The sequence below is a fragment of the Megalobrama amblycephala genome, linkage group LG10 (genome assembly GCF_018812025.1).
Source record: "Megalobrama amblycephala isolate DHTTF-2021 linkage group LG10, ASM1881202v1, whole genome shotgun sequence".
Lineage (NCBI taxonomy): Eukaryota > Metazoa > Chordata > Actinopteri > Cypriniformes > Xenocyprididae > Megalobrama > Megalobrama amblycephala.
In genome coordinates this window covers 15,091,910-15,100,598 of record NC_063053.1, presented here as the reverse complement: position 1 = coordinate 15,100,598, position 8,689 = coordinate 15,091,910, and positions in this window count along the sequence as shown.

Here is an 8,689-nt window from a genome sequence, read left to right as displayed (position 1 = left end):
TGTTAGCTGCAAAGTCACAACTAATCCAATAGTAATTGATTTTAATTATGCTAATGTAAATGTCTGTGACATCACTTTCCTTTGAAAATGTTAAATGCAAGAAATTATATTCTGAGGACATGTTCGGTGAGCATTACCCAGCATTACTTTAACATCATTTCAAGTATGATCCATCATGCAGAAACTAGTGTGCATAAAGGTGCAAAAGAGATGTGACATAATTTAAAGGAATCCAATTATCTTCTGGCTCCCGGGTTGCTGAAACAGCATATGCACAAATGATGTTTAACAGTAGTGCACACTGTTCACATCAAATCATTTTTGCATGCCTTTGAGGTGTGCCTGTCATTTGGTTTTACTGCCAACAGATCTTTTCCGTCATCACATCCCTAAAAGTTCAAAAAGCCCTATATACTTCAGACTTTTGCATATTGCATTTTGCAAATTGCTAAGTCTAAGGAGATTATACAGAACACTATGTTCTTAGAAATTACTCTTAGCTTTTTCAGTAGATCTATTGTCTGTGACCCATTTGACCCAAGCCCACAATGAACGGTCCTATATCTGTAATTAGAGTTGAACACTTTAAAGTAGCTACTGTAGTTTATAGGAGCTGACCCTGATCCTCACGCAAATGCTCATTTCTCACAGCAGGACTGTCTTTTTTACAGAACACAGGATTTAGTGGCACAACAGCTGCAGTGTTTTTTTTGTTTTTTTTCATCCACTCTTTATTGGATGAAAAAAACTCTCAGAAATTAAGGTGTTGGCTTGATCTGTCTCTGCAAGAAAGCTCTAACAAATAAAAGATACTGTAAATGATGATGTTAATGAGTCAAATAATTTACTGTCAATAATTTTTAAGGGTGATGCACTGGCGAAGGTTTATTATTACTTCACTAGAATACGGCTTTTTAAATAATATATTGAACTTGATGATTCCTGATCTTTTAGCCAATAATTCACAAGAAGTGGTGCTCTAAGACATTAAATATGCTCAACTCATTTGAGATCTTTCATGTAGGTTGGATCTGCCAGAGCAATTTGAACCTATTTAAAACTGACTTAGAAGCTTTGTATTGTTACAAATGTTACAGATAGTTACGTGTGTGTGTGTGTGTATATATATATATATATATATATATATATATATATATATGTATATATGTATATAGCAGTTCTGGGGGTGGGGTTTATCGCACCAAACAATTTTCTGAAACTGGGTGCAATGTGCAGTTTTTGCTGTGGCAGTAGTGATGAAAAGAGTCATTTATTGTACCTTGAAGATAAATGTTAAAGTGTGCCCCCTAAAAGCACAAGTGGCCCCTGCCTGGTATATATATATATATATAAGAGTGTTTATACACTCTTAGAATTCAGTTCACATTTATTTGTATAGCACTTTCCACAATACAGATCATTTCAAATCAGATTTACAGAAAATTCCATGTTTCTAAATTTCAAACGAAAGTAATCTGTTCATGTCAGAAATGTATACAATTGTAAGATAATACAAATCATGCAGTTAGCTGATATTATGTATTAATTTTAGGCAGAAACAATGAGCTTATTAAAGCAATTATTACAAGTTGTGATCATAATGATTACAATATTTAGAAAATCAACATGTATGTTGATTCAGAGTTGGCTTTATCTCTTCACAGGTGTTGGGTCATCTGAAATTAGAAGAAAATGATCAATGGGGTACTATATAGACCCCTAAGGTTCTTGACTCAATTTTAAAGAACACTTCATGCTAAAAATGTTCTATACTTTCATATTTAAAGAGTTATTTCAGGTTTTTTTCTAGTGATAAAGTATGTAGCATTTGTAACATTTAATTGAAATTAAAAATGAATGAAAAATCCATAAAATTAAATTATAACACTGGCCGGGAGATTAAATTTATAAAATAAACGTGTATGAACGCGTGAATATATTCCTGCTGATACTTTTGAAACCATTTCAATTTCATTGCTAAATAGACAAATGCTTGATCAGATCTAACAAATCACATGTAACTGGCACCATTTTGCAGATGTGGTGTGCAATGAAGAGTTTCTCTGAACATGAGCAGAAATGTTGTGCTGTCATGAGTGGCAGAGGAGTATCTCTGTTGCCATGGAGATGAGAACATCCAAGGTGCACCCAAGCAAAGCTTAAAATCCTGTCAATTAGAGATAATTTGTTAAAATGTCCATAAAACAAGGAAAAATACATTGCCCAGGCAAGCTTTCAAAGCCATTTCTCTGGCAATGATTTTTTAACTTTGACTATGAAAGACCTTATGAACAACATCATGAGGACCCCCTAAAATGTGTCATTTTTAGCCTTATGTTAATTTCAGCCACATACCAAAAAACAACAAATCACACATTTTCTTTTAAAAGCCACAAATCTCATTCTATAAATAAATGTCAGCTTATTCAAAAGAAGAAAAAAAAAATAGTACTTACAGGTCATTTGTTTTATTATTCTGTTGTTTTCTTGTTATGTTTACCATAATGTGATCAGATTTATTAGTAACTAAATAATGTTCATCCTGTAATCTTATTCATTCAGCTCTCAAATGAAGGATTAGGGTAAAGGAAATGATTCTTATTACTTCCTGAAATCAAATAAATTCAGTGACTGGGTTGTTTTAACCCAGTGGTTGGGTTAAATGTTTGCCCAACGTGCTGGGCGGTTTTATTAGCCCCTACCCAACAATTGTTTAAAAATTACTATATGGCTGGCTTAAAATGAACCCAAAATAGGTTGGAAATTAAAAATCAGACACATAATTACTAGAGGCAACAATAATAATCATAAGATGAACATTTATTAATAAGCAATGTAATGTTTATTGTTGAATTATTATTCATTAAACTTATTAATAAATGTTCATTAATTAAACATATTAATAAATGTTAATTTCCAGCATACTTTGGGTTCATTTTTAGCAAGCAATACAGTAATTTTTAAACAATAGTTGAGTTAAATAAAACTACCCAGTGGATTGGGCAAACATTTAACACAACCGCTAGGTTTGTCCATTTTCAACCCAACTTGGGTTGTTTTTAACCCAGCATTTTTTAGAGTGTACCATGCAGAAAGTTGTTGATCAAGCAAAGCCATGCTAATTCTACATAGGCTGTGTAAGACAAACTAATTCTACATGCCGAACATGCCCACATTAACTCTTTCCTTACCATTGATGAAATTTTTCCATTATTTATGACACAATGCGTCATTTATGACGCCATTGATGGATTTTCTGTCATTTATGACAAAAAGCATCACAAGTGAATGACTCTAAATACAGGTGTAAACGGAGTCTAAAACGTTACAAAAGATATGCATAAACTCCAGACTTAAAGGTGCAATATGTAATATTTTTGCAGTAAAATATCCAAAAACCACTAGGCCCGTGTTATATATTTTGTTCACTTGAGTACTTACGATATCCCAAATGTTTCCAACTATTTGTAAATCGTGAGAAAATTGCAATTTTAACCAAGACTCCGGGACGTGTGAGGAGTCGCCTGTCAATTGCATCATACCCGCATTACCCCTCGGTTTCCGGTTTTATTTTGTAGAAACCATGGAAACACCAAAGACGCTTTAAAATATTACACGTTTTAATAGACAAGGGAACGTCTGTTTTGATATATTTATAGACAGAAAACGAATTGTTGTTATATAGCTCAACACGTTTTGTCTTTTATTCGAATTACCATGCTTTACCATGCCTCAGAGAAAAACACTATTTTGTCAAATAGCTAACACTCCAGCGGCCTCGTTCAGCTCCCACAACACTTGGTCATGCTCTGCTTCATACTACAATAACATTAATAATCTCATCCATTAACATGAGTTCTTCCCGACTCCAATCCCTATTCTTTTGCACCGTCCGTTGAGGTGGAGGCCACATGTCCCAAGATTCCGCTCTAAAACTTGCCGTCATCAAGCTATGCCTTTGTTTTGAATAGGCTTCTAGCGACCTCTAGCGGACAAAATTATTACATATTGTACCTTTAATGTGTAAACATTAGGTGAAGTACCAACGCTATCTCACGACCAATTCGTACGTATTTTACGAGGTGGCTAATGGTACGAATTGGTCGTAAGATAGCGTTGGCACTTCCCATAATGTTTACACATTAAGTCCAGATTTCTCTAAACCACAGTGATGGGTAGGTTTAGGGGCGGGGTTAGGGGTAGGTCATTTGTACGAATTCATACGAATTTGGGAACTCGTATAATAAGTATGATTTAGCAAAAAACGTACGAGTGAGGTCATATGAATTTGTACGAATTAGCCACCTCGTAAAATACGTACGAATTGCCATGAGATCGGGTTGTAAGTGCACTAGCCAGACTTTAATTTAAACTTTGTTGGCTGAAGACCCAAGTTTGGTTTGAAGATGAAAAATGTACCAAGCACAATTTCCTTTCACCATTCCTGATTTCTAACATTCACTCACACAGTTCGACATTGTCTTGAGGCACTCAGAGCAGAAACAAAAGCTGATGCTCTTGTAACGTGTTCAAACCGCCCACTCTAAGCGGAACTCGAACCGGGGTCTGCTAGCATGGGAGTCAGGCACTCTAACAAGGAGGCTAAATACCACAGTCCCTAGCGTCAGTTGCTAGAGAGCCTCTTGAGGTCAGGAGAGTGAGATTTTACACACACAGCTCTTATCGGCCTACTTCCGTTACACTCACCCCCCTAAACCTCGCTCCCATCTGGGTCACTGCACCAATGTAACCCCTTCGGTCCTACTCGCCCCACTCTGAGCAGGATTCGAACCGTAGTCTCTGGCATGGGAGTTGGGCATGCTAACAAGGACACTAAATACTGTAGCTCCTAGCATCAGTCGCTAGAGCACCTCTTAAAATCAGAGGAGAGAGGTTTTACACGCACAGCTCTTACCAGCCTACGTCCATATACACTCTATGTTTTTTCTGCCATCTCCATGCACGTTCATATGTAGATGTAAAACGCATCTTAATACCAGGTGTAAACAGGGCCTGCTGTATGCTTTGATCACCATTCTAAATCCGATCCGGACGTAGTCTTTTGTGAAAATCTTTGCGATTTTGTCAGATTTTTGTTCAAAAAGTTGCTCATTTTCAAGTGTTGATTTTTTTAGAGGCTCTGTTCCTACTTTTGATATGTTGCATGTTAAGATATTCATAGAACAAAATATTCTGGGGGCCATGGAAAAATGATTAAAAATGCTGGTGCTGACTGACAACATTTAAAAAAAAAAAAAAAAAAAAAAAAAAACGCTGGCAGGGAAAAGGTTAATGTGAAACATAAAACTGGACTTTAATTAGTCCCTTCTCCATTATAAGGTAAATTGAGTCTGTTAGTCAATGTAGATTAAAATGAAGTAGGCTATAACACTTTACCTGCATAAATGAATGCCTGTAGCATTTTTGCCTCTGGCTCGGAGGGCAACTTTATAACACTGGCCGGGAGCTAATTTATCTTCTGTGTTATTAGACATTTGGGAATAAATTAAATATTAATGGAATGGATTTTTTAATAGTGAGAAAAACTATTTACCTCATATTTCAACAGTGAGACAATTTGAATGACTTAAATGCAGCACTGATGTGCTTTAATCATTATCCCACGGGTTGTTTCCATGGAGGCCTGTCTTATCAACTCTTCCAGCAAACAAGCTGTTGAACAGGAACAGGACTGTTGAAGAAGACACTGTAATCATCCACAATAAATCAAAACAATATACAGGCTTTCAGATATGTGGTTTTATAACAATTAAGCTGGGGAAAGATGCCCCCTGGGGCAAGACCATACATGGCACAAAATCTCATCTCAACACATATGAGATTTAGTCAGTCGAAACTGTTTTGATGTTAATTAATCTAATTTTGTGTCTCTGGAAAACAATGATCTTTGACTGTGACATATTATGTTGAATATCAAAGACTTCTGTGTAAGACTGAATAATCATTTAGAATTTTTTTACATTTTGTGCTAGACTCAATTACAACTCAATTAACAAATATTTTAATAAATAGAATTATTTTTAATAACACTTGACGCATTATCATCCTATACATGCAAAACTTGTATCCAAATATGTTTAAAAGTAAATGCACATTGGTGGGCATCTTTTCCCTTTGAGCAACTTTGCAATCTTCTGATCCATGATATGTGAAATGAAAGAGAAAACGTATCAAACAGACATGTTAAATAGACCACAAAATTTTCAACATGGCCAATTTGAATAAGCTTAGAATAAGCCTTGAAGCATTTACACTGACAATATAATTTAAGCCTCCCAAAGATCATATAGCGTGAATTTAGCTTGTGATTGAAAACTTAATAATCATCCCCTGCAACATAATTTTTTATGCTCATCTCCTCTATAGCGATTTAATACCTTCAAATGGTTCCTATGAAATTAGAGGGCAAGGGTATTGCATTACCTCCTGAATAATTGAACACATGCTTACAGAACATGGTTTTATCCCCCAACCCTAAACACTCATTTCGGATGCATCCATCTGACTTTTTCACCTTCTCATTTCAGTCTGTTTGAGAAAAGACAGACTTGCATGCCCGAGTTGCATGTTGACTGTGTGTTTACATGTGAGTCACTGCTCATGCTCGTCTTTTTGACATTTTTCTACACAAAAAAATTGTCCAGAATAAATATGTTATGAAAGCACTCAAGCATGGAATTTGAATATTTTTTATAACTAAAGTGCAGGTGTAAATTTAGGATTATTAATGATATGCAGCATGTGCACCATGATGCTTTAGTTTAGTTTAAAAATCCCCAAACAACACAATCACTAAATCCAACAATTACAACTGTGACAAGAGGTATAGCCTAATTATCAAATTTTTATACTGATGGAAACTTAAATGTCATTTTTGTTCTTTCTTGCTTTTTTTTATTTGTAATTTATTTTGAAGAGTGCTAATTTATCAGTTTCACATACTTGGGTGCCTGTGGTATCTTAACCTTGTTTTACTATTGTGCCCTCTTTTCAGAGAAAGATTTGAGATTATGCAACAGTGACCAGACTTGTAAAGGCAGGTCAATGAATAGTAAAAACAATTAAAGCTGCAAGCAACGATGAAAGGGCCCTCGCACCCAGACTCACCGCCACCCGATGGCCTTAGGAAAACAGTGAATAGTGGGCGACATGCATGTAAGCGAGTAAATACAGGAGAATTATGGCCAAGTAATTTCAAAGTGCCATACTTCCTGCTGCCAACAGGTGGTGCTTTGACCGTAACCGAATATTGCGATACAGATGTGTTCAGGCCAGAAATATTATCAAACATGTGAAGTTTGGGCTAGATTGTACATTGTATGCCTGAGTTACAACAACTTCTTGTTTCGTGGCGTTAATCGCATACATTAGCACTTAGCCAAGTGTTGCATGATTTAACGTGTTTCTAGTATGTTTGGTACTTTGTGGCATATTGAAATGTGTTTCTGGTAATTACAGTGTAAAGCATGTCATTTCCCGTTACCCACATGTAGATGTCTTCAGGCCAGGACTCTAATAAAACATATGAAGTTTGGGGCAGATCGGACATTGTATGTCTGAGTTACAACAACTTCGTATTTCATGGCGAAATATCGAACTTTGTCAGGCCGCCAAAAAAACACACTTCACCGAGAAGTCAAGATCTTCGCAATTTAACGTCACAAAGGTCTTTAGATATTAGACTGACCAAATATGACATTGATATGATTAAAGCTCTAGGAGGAGTTCGTTAAAAAGTATAACGTTTGGAAATGGCAAAAAATGGCAAGTTAATTCAAAATATCTGACTTCCTGTTCGGTTTCAGATTTTGCTCCAAGAGACTTTTTTGTAGGTATTGGGCTGTTAAACGTGTATACCAAATTTCAAAATCTACGTGAAATGTAGCTCGAGGGGCACTTCGTTAGGTGGCGCTATCAAACCATTTTGCCACGCCTAATTCTGCAACCCTCCAAAAAGCGATTCACTTTGGAGAAGAAGAAGAATGATAAACGGAGCAATTCCAATAGGGTGTATCCTCACACCATCGGTGCTCGGGCCCTAATAATCTAGACATTTCTATCACAACTTTGAGACCCCTGTGGAGACTCAATCTGAATTCCTTCAAGATTCACATAAACAAGAGGCTAACAGGCTTTCACTGTAAGTGTGATTTATCAAAGTCTGTGAAGAGCAACCACTTCGTCAAAGCCAATATCAGATCTCCTGAGATAGGCTGACATTATAGTAGAGAATGTCAAGGAAAAGTAGGAAGTCTGATGTTTTATTTACACTGCAGGATACTGTCTGCTGCTGCATTTATAAATGACTTTTATGGAGATTGTGAACAAAGGTATTTGTGCTTGTAATTATACATGTCAGTGAAACCTTTTGTGCACATGTTTGAATTAGCAAATGTGACCGTAAAAGGCCCTCCATGACACGCTCTTATCTTCTTCTTAAATGTCCATCAAATGGCACCCATCAGGTGAAAAGGTTCCACTTGATAGTCACAAGCTGGTCCGTGTCAGGATTTAATTGTTGCCAAAGACATTGATTACCATTGCTGTCGGTACTGCTCAGCGTCCTGAGGACAACTAATTACAAGAGACCATTAATTTCTTTTTGTGCAAAAATAGGTTTGATTCAAATGTTTATATGAAAGAAAAAAAAAAAAAAAAAAAAAAAAAC